This window comes from Micromys minutus (genome assembly GCF_963924665.1).
Source record: "Micromys minutus genome assembly, chromosome: 5".
NCBI classification, from domain to species: domain Eukaryota; kingdom Metazoa; phylum Chordata; class Mammalia; order Rodentia; family Muridae; genus Micromys; species Micromys minutus.
This window is the reverse complement of record NC_137974.1, coordinates 54,188,696-54,207,170: the sequence shown is the minus strand read 5'-3', so window position 1 is coordinate 54,207,170 and position 18,475 is coordinate 54,188,696. Positions and strand designations below refer to the sequence as shown.

The window sequence follows — 18,475 nt, the reverse complement described above, 5'->3', positions numbered from 1 at the left end:
TTGACCTCAAGCCCTAGATGTTTAATGTCTTAGACCAAAACACTGCAATTAATATGAAATTCTAAATCCAGAAAATACTGCCACATAAACAATATAACAGCCAAGTACTGTCTAAGAAGCCATATGTTTTTTCCCATTGTTCAAAAAAAGGAGATGACTTCCCGTCACTTATGTTTCTGATTAGCAAGGTGATTTATGCCACAATCACTAAAAATGCCAGCAAGTGAATGAGAAAATGCATAGTGACTGCAGCAGATGTGCACAATGAACAGGAATCCCATTGTAATCTCTGGTACTTAGTTTATATGAAGGTAATGTAGGAAACACTCTTGGATATGGCAGAGTCACTCTTTTTTTACATTTGACTATAAATGATATGAAATAAATTGTGTGTTTTATACTTTATGGCATGCATACATTGATAAATTAGGTACCGTTTTGTATCCCGACTTATCTACAAGACAAACCTGGCTAAGATCATGGGGATTAATTGCTTCAGAAGTGTGAAATGCAGCTTTTCCATTCTTTTCTGCACACTCAGTGAAGAAACGATGATTAATCACTGTTTAACTATTCTCTTGAGGATCTACAAGATTGCCAAAGCAGGACTTATCCTCATAAATCCAAAGAATACAGGTTTAGATTTGTAGCCAACCAAAGGAACTTGAACCTATACTCATTTGTTATCAGATTTAAATAATATCAAGGTTTTAACTAAAATTTCCTAGTATATAATTCTCTTTAGTCAGTTACTTTAATGGTAAATTAACAAGATATTAAGTATAACTTATACACTGCAGAACTGTAGTAATAAACATTCCTTTAAAACTGGTAAAATCTCACAGGACTAATAATATTAGATTAAGCTAAACTGATAATATTCCTTATATATGTGATTCCTATGCTATATTTATATAAATAAAATATCTGCAAAGACACTTGCGGCGAAATGTCAATTTATGTTGAGAAATATTATTCCATATAGCTTGAGCTAAATAGTATTTAGGTAAAAGTATTTAATACTAGTTGCACACACACATGTACACAAATATTTTGATTACATATATACACTTATACATACATATGTGTGTATATAAACTTTATGTAAATGTGGGGACATAACCTGGGGCCTTGAGAACGCAGAGCTAACGTCTGACACTGATTAGTGCCTCAGTTTCTGACATAACTATACTTCTGATCATGCAAAACTTTCAACCTCTTACTCGCATAATATCTAAGATCCAAAACCTGTAAAATATTTTGAATAAGAAGTTTTAACATTAAAATAATTTAGTGTTAAGCATATTTAGTCAATTACACTAACATCAAATAAACTATAATTCATAACTGAATTTTCCTATCATTAATGACATTTAGACATATATTTTGATAACTAAAATAATAACATTTCAATAATTAGTATAATGGAGAGCAGCGTGTGAATCATTATGAAAGAAGAATTATTAAAATTTTCCTTTTAATGAGTCAACTTATTACTGGCTAAAAAGGATTCTTAAAGTAAGAAAAAATATTTAAAACATTCAGTTTTCAATGTAAAATAGAAACATCTGATAGCCTTATTTAATTTAAACATGTGAAAAACAAGCACCACCATGATTATAAAGGAGTGGTTCTCTGTGTCTGATCTTCTTCCTGAAAATCATCAGGCTCGTGAGCTTCTTCCAAAACACTAACTACCCCCAGAAGACCACTAGTTGGAAAGGAGGGGAAACTGGGCTTCACTCACGCTCACTGAGGGCTTGTCCTAACCCTTGTCAAAGTGAGGAGGAGAAAGTAAACCAGATCCTTTTACTTTCTACAGGGCATTGGGATTTAAAATAGGCTGTTTCAAGCCTGTTTCAACAGTGAAGACTCTATTAACTAACTGAACAACAAAAACTTGAAATTTCACAATGAATTTGTCAAAAGAAAATAAGTTTCATTACGTTATCTAATAAAAGTAAAATGGGGTATATTAAGAAGTAAACCTACTTCTTAATATAGTAGTTATCATAAATGGTTAACAAACATTTGTGAATCAAGGGAATATGTTCACGCACATTGCTTTCACCCTCAATGCTGACATTTAAAGTCTATAAGCAGCTTATCACACTTTCTTACATCCTCAAACATCTTTTCCATTAATACTTGTCAGATGGAGGAAAAGACAGGCATCCTTCTGTATAAACACACTAGTAGCACAAGCCCTGCACAGGTAGCAGTAGGATAAGTAGGTAAGGTCAGAATACATAGAGCTCTCAGAGGGAATGTGAGGATCACAGACTAAGAGCTGGGAAATATTCACTAAGCTTTTCTTTCCCCAGCCCCAAAGAATGTTGTGCTTTTCATGAAAAGGTCTCTGTAATTTAATTTTTATAATTTGATTTTTATTTTATGTCTATTGGTGATTCTGCTGCATGTCTGTCTGTCTGTCTGAGGGTATCATAAGTGCTGGAACTGGAGTTACTGACAGGTGTAAGCTACCACTTATTTGCCATATGGTTTTAAGAATTGAACCAGGGTCCTCCTGAAGAGCAGCCAGTGGTCTTAACAGCTGAGCCATTTTCTAGCAAAAAAAATTCTTTCTTTTTAAGTTACCAGCCTAAACACAGAAGTCAAACTGCAGGTGACCATGATATGATATGCCTGAAAAGAGAATGAGAAAGTTTATTTCTGCTTAAAGAAGAATGGAATAAACTAAACTGTGATTTAAAGAGAACCAGGACATGACAACATAACCAACACACCATATTTCTAGTTACTGTTATGCAATAAACACTTCCAAAAACAGAGTACCAAGGAAGCTCCTGCAGCCATCTTTCTACCACCATTATCAACTCTATGCCTATGAAAAACTGTAAGAAAAAAAAAAGGGAAACAAAAGTTCTTTTATACGTTGCTGTTGGTCATATTATTTTATCACAGCAACAAAAATAATTCAAATATAATATTGTGAAGTATACTCCAAGCCCTTAGTAAAAAAATAATTTGAATCTTTGCTTCGGTTTCCCTTACCTGTAGGACCCACTGGTGATTGAATCAATCTTTTTCTCCTTTATGCAGAATTACTGAGAATCTAACCCAGAGCCCCACGGTAAGTACAATACCACTGAACCTTATCTTCAGATCCTGAGATAATTATCACTACAAATTTATTCTAACTTCCGATGTTTAATAAATATATTGGCCTCAACAGATAAAAGGACATCGAAATAATCCATCTGTCCTATCAGACCATGGACCAAGGCTGGTCTTCAATAACAACAAAAACAAACAAAAAAAAAAGCCCATATACACATGGAAGCTAAACAATATTCTACTAATGATAGCTCAGTCAAGGAAAGTAAAGAAATCAAAGACTTTTTAGAATTTAATGAAAATGTAGGGACAACATACCCAAACCTATGGGATTCAGTGAAAGCAGTGCTAAGTTCTGGAGCCAATACTCTCCAAAAAGAAACTGGAGAGAGCATACACTAGCAGCTTGACAGCACAGCTGAAAGTTCTAGAACAAAGAGAAGCAGATACATCCAAGAGGGGTAGACAGCAGGAAATAATCAAACTCAGAGCAGAAATCGACTAAATAAAAACAAAAAGAACTACACAAAGAATCAACAAAGACAAGAGCTAGTTATTTAGAAAATCGGCTAGTTATTTAAGATCCACAAAACCTAAGCCAGACTAAGGGAGAGTATCCAAATTAACAATATCAGGAATGAAAGAGGAGACATAACAACAGAAACTGAGGAAATTCAAGAAATCATCAAATCCTACTACAAAAGCCTATACTCAACAAAACTAGAAAATCTGGAGGAAATGGACAATTTTACATGCAGATACAAGGTACCAAAGTTAAATCAGGATCACATAAACCATCTAAACAGCCCCACAAAACCTAAAGAAATAGAAACAGTTATCAAAAGCCTTCCAACCTAAAAAAGCCCAGGACCTAATAGGTTTAGTGCAGATCTCTCAAACTTTCACTGAAGTCCTAATACCAATACTCTCCAAACTATTCCACAAAGTAGAAACAGAGGGAATACTACCCAGCTCATTCTTCAAAGCCACAATTACGTTCATTCCTAAACCACACAAATTCCCTACAAAGAAAGAGAACTTTAGATCAATTACCCTCATGAACTCTGATGCAAAAATACTCAATAAAGTTCTTGCAAACCGAATCTAAGACCACACCAAAACAATCATTCACCATGATCAAGTAGGCTTCATCCCTGGGATGCAGGGATGGCTTAATATATGAAAATCCATCAATGTCATCCACTAAATAAACACATAATCATCTCGAGATGCTGAGAAAGCATTTCACAAACTTCAACACCCCTTCATGGTAAAAGTCTTAGAAAGATCAGGAATTCAAGACTCATACGTAAACATAATAAAATCAATATACAGCAAACAAGTAGCCAACATCAAACAAAATGGTGAGAAGCTTGAAGCAACTCCACTAAAATCAGGGACTAGACAAGGCTGCCCACTCTCTCCTTACCTATTCTATATAGTTCTGGAAGTACTAGCCAGAGCCATCAGACAGTAAAAAAAGATCAAAGGGATACAAATTGGAAAGAAAGAAGTCAAGATATCACTAGTTGCAGATGATATGATAGTATACTTCAGTGACCCCAAAAAATTCCACCAGAGAACTTTCACAGCAAACTTTTATAATTTCAGCAAAGTGGCTGGATATAAAATTAACTTGAACAAACCAGTAGCCTTCCTCTACTCTAAGGACAAACAGGCTGAGAAAAAAAAATTAGAGAATAGACACTTCACAATAGTCACATAAAACAAAAAAACAAGAAAAACAAAAAAAAACAAAAACAAAAAAACAAAAAAACAAAAAAACAAAAAAAAAACAAAAACAAAAACAAACCTTGGGGGTGACCCGAACTAGGCAAGTAAAGGATTTGTATAACAAAAACTTCAAATCTCTGAAGAAGGAAATTGAAGAAGACCTCAGAAGATGGAAAGATCTCCCATGCTCATGGATTGAAAGGATCAACATAGAATTAATGGCCATCTTGGCTAAGGCAATCTACAAATTCAATACACTCACTATCAAAATTCCAACTCAATTCTTCATAGACTTAGGAAGAAAAATTTGCAAATTCATTTGGAATAATAAAAAACCCAGAATAGCAAAAAACCATTCTCAACAATAAAAAAACTTCCAGGGGAATCACCATCACTGATCTCAAGCTGTATTACAGATTAATTGTAATAAAAACTGCTTGGTATTGGTACAAAGATAGGCAGGTAGATCAATGGAATAAAACTGAAGACCCAGAAATGAACCCACACACCTATGGTCAACTGATCTATGACTAAGGAGCTAAAAACATTCAATGGAAAAAGGACAGCTTCTGCAATAAATGGTGTTGGTTCAATTGGCAGTCAGCATGCAGAAGATTGCAAATCAATGCTTCCTCATCTCTTTGTACAAAGCTCAAATCCAAGTGGATCAAAAATGTCCACATAAAACCAGGTACACTGAAACTAATAGAACAGAAAGTGGGGCAGAGCTTAAAACACATAGGCACAGGGGAAATTTTCCTGAACAGAACACCAATGGCTTACGCTCTAAGAATAAGAATGGACAAAGGGGACCTCATGAAATTGCAAAGCTTCTGTAAGGCAAAGAACAAAACTCTCAAAAGGACAAAACAACAACCAACAGATTGGGAAAAGATCTTTACTAGTCCTACATGTGATAGAGGGCTAATATCCAAAACATGAAAAGAATTCAAGAAGTTAGACTCTAGAGAATCAAATAATACTATTTAAAAATGGGGTACAGATCTAAACAAATAATTTCAACTGAGGAATATATAATGGCTGAGAAAGCAGCACCTAAAGAAATGCTCAACATCCCTACTCATCAGGGAAATGCAAATCAAAACAACCCTTATATTCCACCTCACACCAGTCAGAATGGCTAAGACCAAAAACTCAGTTGATAGCAGATACTGGTAAGGATGTGAAGAAAGAGGAACACTCCTCCACTGTTGGTGGGATTGTAAACTGGTACAACTACTCTGGAAATCAGTCTGACGGTTCCTCAGGAAATTGGACATAGTACTACCTGAGGACCCAGTGATACCACTGTGGGGTATATACTCAAAAGGAGTTCCAACATCTAACAAGGACACATGAGCAATCATGTTCATAGCAGCCTCATTTATAATAGCCAGAAGCTGGAAAGATGTCCTTCAACAGAGGAATGAATACAGAAATTGTACATATAACACAATGGAATACTACTCAGCTCCCAGGCAATAAAACACCAACCAATCTGTTCCCATGGAAAGACCCACAGATCCTGGTGCATATGCAGCAGAGGATGTCTTTTTCTGACATCTGTGGGAGGAGAGGCCTTTGGTCCAGTGAAGGCTCCGAGTGTAGGGGAACGCCAAGGTCCTGAGGTGAAAGAGGGTGGGAGAGGGAGCACCTTCATGGAGGCAATGGGTGGGGGGGTGAGAGATGGGATTGTGGGAAAGGGATAACATCTAAAGTGTAAATGCAGAGAATATCCAATAATTTGGGAAAACAGACAGACAGACAGACAGACAGACAGACAGACAGACAGATAGATAGATAGATTGATTGATTGATTGATTGAATGCCCAGCAGGAAAACAATATATAAAGTCCTAATTGATATTAAAGGCATAAACAGGAAAATGTTTTTAAAGCCTTGTAAATGAATTCTATTGGTGAGCAATCATGTGCATATGCTTTTTAAAACTGGACTCTGGGTATATGGTTGATTTTCTTGTCACAGACTCCAGCATACATGTAAGTTCAGTGACTTCCAAAACTCTCTAAGACAGAAATCAACAAACAGCTGAGAATAACTGTTAAAAATTGCATTTTTGAGAACAGCTAAAGAGAAAAAACATTTCTACCAGAAGTTACTATTGTTTATGACTGAAAATGTCTGCAATAGGAACAAGGAGTCTGAAGGTCATCAAGGAGGAAAACTCTACTCTGTGAGGTAATGTCTCAGAGAAACACTCCAGCATAATTATTTTCTGCAAGATGTTTTAAGCACCTGATCTGATGTTGCTTTTGATTGTTCTCTCAATCACCTTCCTCTGAAGGTTACCTAGATGCTGTAAGGGTTGATTTAATGATATTTTGCAATCTATGTGCTATCTGCAAATTTTTCTTTTACTTTTACTGAATATATACTTAATATACTCATTAATTCAAAACAGAAAGCTTGACAGTTATAGACCATTATCAGCAGGGGAAAAAAAAGCCCACTGGACACTCAGCCAAATGAGAAGAGGAAACTAATAAGAAAAGAGAAAAGAGGAAGCCAGTGATGGAACACAGGAAGTAGAAAAAAAAAAAAGACCATATGACCCTGTCTGAGTAACTGCTGTTGAGGGCAACATTATTCCCCAAATGACCCAAACTCAATTTCTGCAGAAGTATGCAAATAAACCCAGAAGTTTTATGGACTGTAATACTATACTGAGAGTATTCAGAATATTCTGTTTTCAAATGTTGACTGAATCTGTGTCCACCTTCTAGGAGAACTTTCACTGAGTTATAAATGTTTGAAGACAACTTCAGCTTATTTCAAAGGCTGCCACAGAGCAGAGCCTTTACTGACAAGTAGGAATTGAAGAGGAATCAAAAAACTGAGATCAGCAGATCTCCCTCAACTAAGCTGCTGCAAAATGGCAACCTAGAAAAACTAATACAGTTTCAAATGCTGCTACTCCAGTAGGAATGCTAAATCAAACAGACTGCAAAAGCAGACTAAATTAACTGAGGTCAAAATTCCAGGTTCTTAGAGGGAAAGCATCAGCTACTCATTAACTGCTATTTCATCACCTACTTAACTCTCAGAAGAGACATTTAAATTGGCAAGTATAATACATTATAACCCAGAAAAAGAGGTGGGAACCAAAATTTCTTGTTCTCAAAAGAAATCGCTATTACCAATTCCTTTAATTTCTCACTAAAATTATATACAGGTTAAAGTAACAGAAAACTGTTAAAATCCTAATGCACAGTAAAATATATAACATTTTTTAAAACATTAATAAATAAAATGGTAATCTGACATTTGAAAACCAACCAAAAAAATCTATCCATAATGTATTTCACAGTACTACTAAAATGTGAATTTAGAATATAAATGCATGAAGACAATTTAAATATATCAATGAGTTAGAAATCAATTTCCAAAATCTTTTCCTACATAAAATGTATTTTCTCTAATAATATACTTTAAAAACATACTCAACAACACAGATCTTTCTACATAAACCTACAATGATTACACTTATGTTTTTTGAGGATGACCAAGTTGACTAAGAAATAATGGTAAATCTATAAAAAGTATTAGGTGGTCTTTGATTTGTGACATTTCTTCCCTCCCTTTCTCCCTCCCAACACTCCCATTTATCTCTCTCCAGTTTTCTTCAAATGCATGGCCAGTTCTTTCACTAATTGGTATTTATGTATAAGTTCTTAATGCTCAACAACAACTTGTTGACTTATTAGTGGCTCATACAAAAAGCAACAATGCAGGGATGAATTATGAAGTATAAATCAATAATATAGACATGTAAACTCTAAGCATCTTAAAATTATCGTGGTTTAATAAAAATTTATTATGTCAAACACAGAAAAGCATGATATGATCACAAAACCAAATTTAAAAAGTCATACTCTTGTGCTCGCTTCGGCAGCACATATACTAAAATTGGAACGATACAGAGAAGATTAGCATGGCCCCTGTACAAGGATGACACTCAAATTCATGAAGCATTCCATATTTTTCACTAAAAGCAGTAAGGGAAAAAGGTCAGGTAACATATAAAGGCAGACCAATCAAAATCACACCCGATTTCTCAACAGAGACTATGAAAGCTAGAAGAGCCTGGACAGACATCATGCACACCCTAAGAGAGCACAAGTGCCAGCCCAAGCTGCTATACCCAGCAAAACTAGCAATCACCATAGATGGAGAGATAAAGATATTTCAAGACAAATCAAAATTTACACAATATCTGACCACAAACCCAGCACTACAACAAATTATAGGTGGAAAACCCAATACAATGAGGGGAACTACATCCTAGTAAAAACAAGAAAACTCCTAAGCAAGAAAACCAAAAGAAGAAAGAGACACAGACACAAATCAAACTACAAAAGCAATAATAGCAGGAAACAGCAACTACTATTCCTTGATATCTATTAACATAAATGGTCTCAACTCCCCAAAAAAGAGACATAGGATATCAGACTGGATACATAAACAAAATCCAGCATTTTGCTGCATACAGGAAACTCATCTCAGAGACAAAGACAGACACTATCTCAGAGTAAAAGGTTGGAAAAAAACTTCCAAGCAAACAGCCCCAAGAAGCAAGCTGGAGTGGCTATTCTAATATCAAATAAAGTAAATTTCCAACCAAAAGTTATCAAAAAAGATGAAGAAGGACACTTTTTACTCATTACCAGGGAAATCTGTCAGGAGGAACTCTCAATCCTTAACATATATGCTCCAAATACAAAAGCACCCACATTCATAAAAGAAACCCTAATAAAGCTCAAAAAATACATTTCACCCCACACAATAATAATGTGAAACTTTAATACCCCACTCTCACCAATGGACAGGTCATGGAAACAGAAACTGAACAAAAACACTGTAAAACTAGCAGAGACTATGAACCAACTGGAATTAATAGATATCTACAGAACATATCATCCTAAAGTAAAAGAATACACCTTCTTCTCAGCACCCCATGGCACCTTCTCGAAAATTGACCACATAATTGGACACAGAACGAGCCTCAATCGATATAAGAAGATTGAAATACTCCCATGCATCCTCTCAGATCACCATGGTCTAAGGCTGGTCTTTAACAACAACAAAGACAACAAAAAGCCCACATACACATGGAAACTAAACAACACTCTGTTAAACTATAGCAGGGTCAAAGAAGAAATAAAGAAAGAAATTAAGGATTTTCTAGAATTCAATGAAAACGAAAACACAACACACCCAAACCTATGGGATGCAATGAAAGCAGTACTGAGAGGAAAACTCATAGCCCTGAGCGCTTCCAAAAAGAAACTGGAGAGAGCATACATCAGCAACTTGACAGCACAGCTAAAAGCTCTAGAACAAAAGGAAGCAGATACACCCAAGAGGAGTAGACAGCAAGAAATAATCAAAATTAGGGCAGAAATAGACCAAATAGAAAAAGTCATACTCTTTTAAAATAATTCAAGTCCTAGGAATGTTTTTGTAGTGACTTATTATATTCTTAATAAGTAATATTATCTTATTTTACCTTTCAGTCATATCTAAAAAGATATAAACAATTCTTTTCTAAATTCCATGATATATATGGAGAATATAAATGTTGTCCTCAGTTTCTTAGATAATAAAACATACACACCTTATTTTTCTTTAGTTAAATTTGAAATTGTTAACCACTAAAAGAAGTCTCCTCTTCATCTTGGACTTGTAAAAAATTTAGATCACTTTATTCTAAAGATGACTCTTATTTTATTTTTAATTTCCATCCCAAATTCTGACCTGCCCCTAGTCCTGCTCCCAGAGTTCCTCCCTCCATGCTGCCTCTTTAGATCTGAGAGGGCATCCCATCCCATCTCCCACCCTGGTAGTGCATCAAGTCTTTGCAGGATTAGACACATCTCCCACTGTGGCCAGGCAATCCAGCCCTCTACAGCATTTTTGCCAGAGGCCTAGGACAAGGCTCTGTATGCTCCTTGGTTGGCTTATTCTCTGGTAGCTCACAGGGGTCCAGGTTAGTTGACTTTGTTGGTCTTTCTGTGGCATTGCCATTTTCTTGAAAGCCTTCAATACTTCCCCTAATTCTTCCATAGGAGTTACAACCTCCATCCACTGTCTGACTGTGAGTATCTGATCTGTCTCAGTCAATAGCTGGTAGAGCCTCTCAAAGGGCAGCTATGCTAGGCTCCTGGCTGCAAATACAGCATAGCACCAGTAATAGTGTCAGGGATTGAGGGCCTGCCCACTAAATAGGTCTCAGGTTGGGCCAGTCAATGGTCAGCTATTCCTTCAGTCTTTGCTCTGCCTTTGTCCCAGCATTTCTTTTAGATATGACAAGTTTTGGGTCAAAAGTTTTGTAGGTGGGATAGTATACCCATTCCTCCAAAAGGGGTTTAGTCTTGCTACTGGAGTTGGTCTCTTTAGGTTCCATAATCCCACTGTTGAGCACTTCTTCTAGAGTCACCATGTTGACTCCTGGAAGCCGCTCACATCACAGGTCTTTGGGACATCTACACCCCCAGGAGAGGAATATTTCCAAACATTTTCCTAGCCCTCTGTTACTCTCTCCTGTCTCTGTACCTGATCCTGTCCCACTCTTCCCTCCCCCTACTCTTTCACTCAGGTCCCACCCATCCTCTGCCTCTCATGACTATTTTGTTCCCCTTTATAAGGGATTCAAGCATCCTTACTTGATGCTTCCTTGTTGTTTAACTTTATTGGGTCTATGGGTATCCCGTACTTTTTGGATAATATCCACTAATCAGTGAATACATGCCACGTAAGTAGCCTTTTGGACCTGGGTTAACTCACTTAGAATATTTTCTAGTTCCATCCACTTGCCTGTGAAATTCATGATATACCTGTATTAAATAGCTGAATAGTATTTCACTGTATAAATGTGTGACAACTTCTGTATCCAGTCTTCAGGTGAGGAACATCTGAATTGCTTCTAATTTCTGACTATTATAAATAAAGCCGCTATGTACATAGTGGAGCACATGTCCTTATGGTATGGTGGAGCATCTTTTGGGCATATGCCCAGGAGTGGTATAGATGTATCTTCAGGTAGATTTTCAATTTTCTGAACACCTACCAGATTTATCTTTAGAGAAGTTGTAAATCCCACCAGCAATGGAGCAGTGTTCCTCTTTTCCACATCCTTGCCAGCATGTGCAGCTACTGGAATTCTTTATCTTATCCCTTCTGATTGGTGTAAGGTGCAATCGCAGGATCAATCTGATTTGCATTTCACTGATTACTAAGGGTGTTGAACATTTCTTTAAGAGTTTCTAGGACATTTGAGATTACTGTGTTTAGAATTCTGTTTAGCTCTGTAACCCAAGTTGTGATCTGATTATCTTTTTTATTGTTATTTTATTTATTTTTTTGTCTACATTTTCGAGTTCTTTGTACATTTTGGATATTAGCCCTCTATCAAATATAGGGTTAGTGAAGTATTGTCCTAATTTGTAGATTGCCAAATTACCCTATTGACACTGTCCTTTGTCTTACAGAGGCTTTTCAGTTTCATGAGGTCCCATTTACCAATTGTTTATCTTAGAGCCTGAGCCACTGCTGTTCTGTTCAGAAAAATTTCTCCTGTAACAATGAGTCAAAGCTATTTCCCACTTTCTCTGATATCAGACTGAGTGTATCTGGTTTTATGTTGCGGTCTCTAATCCACTTAGATTTGAGTTTTGTACAGGGTGATAAATATGGATATATTTGCATTCTTTTATGTGCAGACAGCCAGTAAGAAGATAAGCACTATTGTTGAAGATGCTTTCTCTGCTAAAAATTTGGAGATGGCTTATGTATACTATCCTATCATCCTCGAATACTGATCCTTTGATAGCTTCCTTTCCAATTTGTATTCCCCTGATCTCCCTTTGTTTCTTATTGCTCTAGCTGGAACTTCAAGTACTATAGATAGTGGAGTGCTTTGTCTAGTCCCTAAGTTTAGTTGGATTGCTTCAAGTTTCTCTCCCTTTAATTTGATGTTGGCTACTGGCTTGCTATATAGCTTTTATTATATTTAGGTATTTGACTTGAATCCCCGATCTCCATAAGACTTTTAGCATGAAGGGGTGTTATATTTTGTCAAAGGCTTCTTCACCATCTAGGGAGATAATCATGTGTTTTTTCTTCCAGTTTGTTTATGTGGTGAATAACATTGATAGATTTTCATACACAGAACCATTCCTGTATCCCTTGGATGAATCCTACTTGATCATGGTAAATGATGAATTTGATGTAGTCTTAGATTCTGTTTGTGATAATTTTATTGAGTATTTTTCTGTCCATATACACAGGCAAATGCGGTCTGAAGTTCTTTATTGAATCATTGTATGGTTTAGGTATCAGAGTAACTGGGAGCTGATAGACTCAATTAAATAGTGTTCCTTCTATTTCTATTTTGTGGACTATGTTGATGAGTAGTGGTATTAGCTTTGTTTTGAAATGCTGGTCAAATTCTGCATTAAAATCATCTGTCAGTGGGCTTTTTGGATAGGAGGTTTTGAATGGCTGCTACTATTTCCTATGGGTTATAGGACTATTTAGGTAGTTTACCTAACTTGGTTTAACTTTGGTATGTAGTATCCATTTCCAATAGATCTTCCAGTTTTATTGAGTATACACTTTGAAGTAGGATCTGATCATTTTTTAAATTTCTTCAGTTTCTGTTGTTATGTCTCTTTCATTTCTGACTCTGTTAATTTGGATATTGTCTCTGTGCCTTTTAGGTAGTTTGGCTAAGGGTTTGTCTAGCTTGTTGATTTTCTCAAAGTACCAACTCTCAGTTCTATTGATTTTTCATATAATTCCCTTTGTTTCTAATTGGTTAATTTCAGTCCTGAGTTTGATTGTTTCCTGTCATCTATTCCTCTTCGGTGAGATCACTTATTTTTGTTCTAGAGCTTTCAGGTATGCTGTTAGTGTAGGATCATTCCATTTTTTTTATGAAGGTAATTCATGCTATGATTTTTTCTCTTAGCACTGCTTTCATGGCCCATGAGTTTAGGTATGCTGTGCATTCATTTCATTGAATTCTAAATTTAAATTTTTATTTCTTCCATAAGTGATCAACGAGCAAAGAATTGTTCAGTTTCCATGAATATTTGGGCTTTCTGTTGTTGAAGTTCTGCCTTAATTCATGGTGATCTGATACAATGCAAGGGTTTATTTCAATCTTTGTATCTGTTGAGACTTATTTTGTACCTGATTACATGGTCAATTTTGGAGAAGGTTACATGAGGTGCTGAAAAGAAGTTATATTCATTTGTTTGGGGGAGCAAAAGGTTCTGTAGATATCTGATTATTGTTTATAACATCTGGTAGTTTTATTGTGTCTGTATCTGATTTCTGTTTAAATGACCTGTCTGTTGGTGAAAGTGGAATGTTGAAAGTCCCCTGCTATTATTGTGTGGGATTCATTCTGTGTTCTGAGCTTTAGTAAAGCTTCTTTTATGAATGGGAGTGCCCTTACATTTGGGGTAAAAATAATTCAGAATTGAGACTTTACCTTGGTAGATTTTTCCTTTGATGAGTACAAAGTGTCCTCCATACCTTTGATTACTTTTAGTTTAAAGCTTATTTTTTATTAGATATTAGAATTTCTAATCTTCTTCAACTTGTTTCTTGGGTCCATTTTCTTGGAAAACCTTTTGCCAGCACTTTAAACTGTGTTAGGGTCTAACTTTGTAATTGAGATATGTTTCTTGTATGAAGCAGAATAATGGATCCTGTTCAGTATCCAGTCTGTTAGCCTGTGTCACTTTATTGGTGAATTGAGTTGACTGATGTTGAGAGATGTTAATTACCAGTTATTATTAGATCCTGTTATGTTGTAGTTGGAGGTGGTAGAATGTGTGTGTTATTCTCTTTTTTAGATTAGATATGAGCTGAGAAATTTCTTGTGTTTTCTTGGGTGTAGTTACTATCTTTCTTTTGGAGTTTTCCTTCTAGTAATCTCCGTAAGGCAGAATTAGAAGAAAGATACTGTTTAAATTTGGTTTTGTCATAGAATACCTTGTTTTCCCCATCTATGGTGATAGTTTGGGTTGGCATCTGTGATCTTTTAGGGTCTGCAAGACATGTAGTATAGTATAGTAGTTTGGGTTGGCATCTGTGATCTTTTAGGGTCTGCAAGACATGTCTTGCGAAATCGGTTATAATTCTGATAGATCTGCCTTATTAGTTGGCCTTTTTTTCCTTACAGCTTTTAATAGAATTATTTTTTCTGTACATTCAGTGTTTTAATTATTATGTGATGGAAATATATTTTCTTTTCTAATCCAATATATTTGGTATTCTGTACACTTCTTGTATACTTATGGCCATTTCTTTCTTTAGGTTAGGGAAGTGTTTTTTTCCATGATTTTGTTGAACATGTTTTCTAGCATGTTGAACTGGGAATCTTCACCTTCTTCTATTCCTATTATTCTTAGGTGTGGTGGTGTTTTCATTGTGTCATAGAATTCCTGGATGGTATGGGTTAGGAATACTTTACACTTTGCATTTTCTTTGCAGTAGGGGAAAAGCTGGATTTTGGTGATGACATATTACATTAACTTCTGTTGAATATATTGCTCTACTTCCTTTTACCATCTGTTTTTCTTTGGTGTTGACTACCCTAGATGACCTGGGTTGGGACAGCCCTACCAGGAGGCAAGTGGAGCTGTATGTCTTAGGTTAGGACAGGATTCCTGAAATGCAAAGAGAGTTGTAGGGTGAGAAGGCACAATGTCCATTGGTCTGCAAGAGCAGGTGGAAGTGAGGACCAGAAAGGGGATGGAGCTCTTACAGTGCTGGGTGGAAATTGTATCTGCTGGGCACTGTGGGTTCCCAGCAGGTCAGTAGATGGAAGCAAGGGACTAACCTGTGTCCCTGGTTAGAGGGAGCCTCGTAGGATAAAGGCAATGCTTAGAAGAGAGACAGTACAAAAATCAGTCAGTAAGTGCAGGTAGAGGGAGGTGCATAAAGATGACTTTTTAAAGTTAAAAATATTTATCTTTCAAGTGACATATGCATACATGAGAACTACATACTATATCATAATATCACTATTTGAAGAATGGCATCTATTTAAGAAATATGACTAATCAAAATAAAAAGTAACAGAGTAAATACCTCACATAGCTATAATTTATGATATTTCAAAACACATAATTTAGATGCATTTAAATATCAAGCCAAATTTCAATTTCTTACACTGCAAGGGTCATTAATTAACTGTGCCATGACTATATATATTTAATAAATGAAGAATCTGGTATATCATTAGAGGAACAATGAAGGGGGAAGAGAATGAGCAAAAGTAAAATGCAGGAGGAGGAGGAGAGAAAATATAAACAGAGTTACTAAATCCAGAAGACCATCCCTATTGTAAGGCTGCGCACAATTGACTTCCTTCGCAGTCCACATAAAGAATTCCTTAAACCATTTCAATGAAAGGAGTGCCATTTATTTTCTAGATATTTTCATAGAAATTATATAAATATTGGGAAATCCTGAAATAGAAAATAGGTATACATATGCAAATATAAAAGTATTGTCAGGGCATAAGTTGCTGCTATCCTGGGAATCAAATAATTTATGTAACATCTGGTTTCATATTTTTATAATATTTCCTAATTAACATACATCTTTAATGCCTAAGTACTCAGACCATCTCTCAAATGCATGTGTGTTCCTCTATCCCTCTTTATCTGTCTGCATCTTTCTGTCTGTATGTCTCTATGTCTCTGTGTCCTGATGATAGATCTTCTTCTGTTAGGTTGTGTTTTGTTTTTTAATTTCAATTATATGTTCCTAGGAGAAAGTCTAGGTAGGCAAAAAACAAAATATTATTGAACACAATAATTTTTAAATGTAAGCAAAAGAAGTAAACCAACTTATAAAAACAATGCTGAAGTCCTAAGAGTTGTCAAATATGTGCATGCAAGACACATATCAAATAAGGCCTCAACAGTTTAGAAAAATCATGAAAGCATAATTCTAGTATTATTTAAGCCTTTTTTTAAAACCTCTTCCTAACTTCAAAATTAACTGGAAAGCTAACCCATTCCCTCGATTCCTAGCCTAACTGAGGTTTCATGGCTTATGTACCTGTGAGGTCCATAGAACCTCACAATAGATGGAATCCGCAACATAATCTCTCCTATTGAAGATCTTACTTCTGAATACTAGGTGTGAACATAACCGTAAACATAAACTCTAGAGAAGAGACTGTATTAGTATAACAGAGCTGCTATGAAGTTTGAATAAGGAAAGGAGGACAGGTCTTAATGAAGGAAGGATACAGAGGGGTGGTTAAAAGAGCCATAGAAAATATTTTATTTACACCACACACACACACACACACACACACACACACACACACAAAATTTATATTTAATGTAGATAAGAGAAAGAGAGGGGAAGGGGAAGGGAGGACGGAAGGGAGGTGGAGAGAGTGGGAGGAGAGAACTAGGAATGGAATTAGAGCACACAGGGAGATAATACTTTCCCCAGGAGCCACACAAATATTCCAGTGCTGGCCAGTGTGGGATAAACAAGGACCAGAACAACACATAATGCTGTAATTGCCCTTTGTTTCCTTCCTGAACTTGAAGGAAAACTCCTATGCTTAAAACAGCATACAGTTCAGACAACAGAATCAGGAGGATTCAAGATGAAACTGACCTGAAGACTCTTCCAGAGGACAAGTTCTAGGAATATCGGAAGGTGTTATGCAAGCTGTCAAAGGAGTAAAGCAATCAATATTTTTACCCAGCCATAAAACCTATGTACTACAATATTTGGCTTGGCAAGATGTCTTCAATGATACTGTAGTGGCATTTTTAGCTTGGAAATAACAAATAGCTGTGTAATTTCACGTTAAGACCAGTTCAATAGGAGATAATTGATGTTAGATACAGTAAAACTAATCGACTACTAGGGATAAGAGAGACCCTAGAGGAGAACCAACTTTTGCCATTTTTCTTAAACAATATTATTTCTGACATTATTCTATATACATATCCTATGCCCATAGGTAACTGTAGCTCTCAACACTTGCATCATTCAGAGATTATTGCAGAGATCCACATTGGTCAAAATGCATGGAGTAAGTGCCAATGGAGTGCACACTCACATCATGATGCAAAGCCTACACTTAAATACAGGGAGCACTGATGAGAGGACAGAGTGATGATAAAAAGCCAGAGGCCAAGGATGCAGGTTGTGTAATACTGCCTTCCAGTCATGACAAGAAAGCCTACCCATAAAATACCAACAATATGGTTTCCAAAAGACATCATTGAAAAAACATGAATGGGGGTGTTTCGCAAGGTCCCAACCCTAGATGAAGAGCTAGAGGCATCAATGTGTGCTGACTAGAGAATTTGTTTTCTGAAGGGATTAGTCCCCGAAAGGCTGTACAATCTTACATGGTCAGCCTTAAACTCCTGTAGATACAAACAAAACAGATGTTATATATACAAGCACATGAGTAATAATTAAAGACATGTCATGAATTCACACAGGACTGGGAGTGAGTGATGTAAAAAAATGTAGGGTTGAAGAGGTGGGAATGATATATAGTATTAGCAATAAATTATCAAAAGAGGCAAGTTTTTAAGGGAGCAAGAGGCCCAGTAAACTATAAAGTAACTATCTCCTGCTGTGT

At 36.1% G+C, this 18,475-nt stretch overlaps 1 protein-coding gene across 2 annotated transcripts in view; it reads right to left on the bottom strand.

The window, feature by feature from the left end:
- The window catches only part of TBC1D5 (TBC1 domain family member 5), a 446,523-nt gene that overhangs the window by 331,225 nt on the left and 96,823 nt on the right, over window positions 1-18,475 (bottom strand). The gene's annotated exons all lie outside the window — the stretch shown is intronic.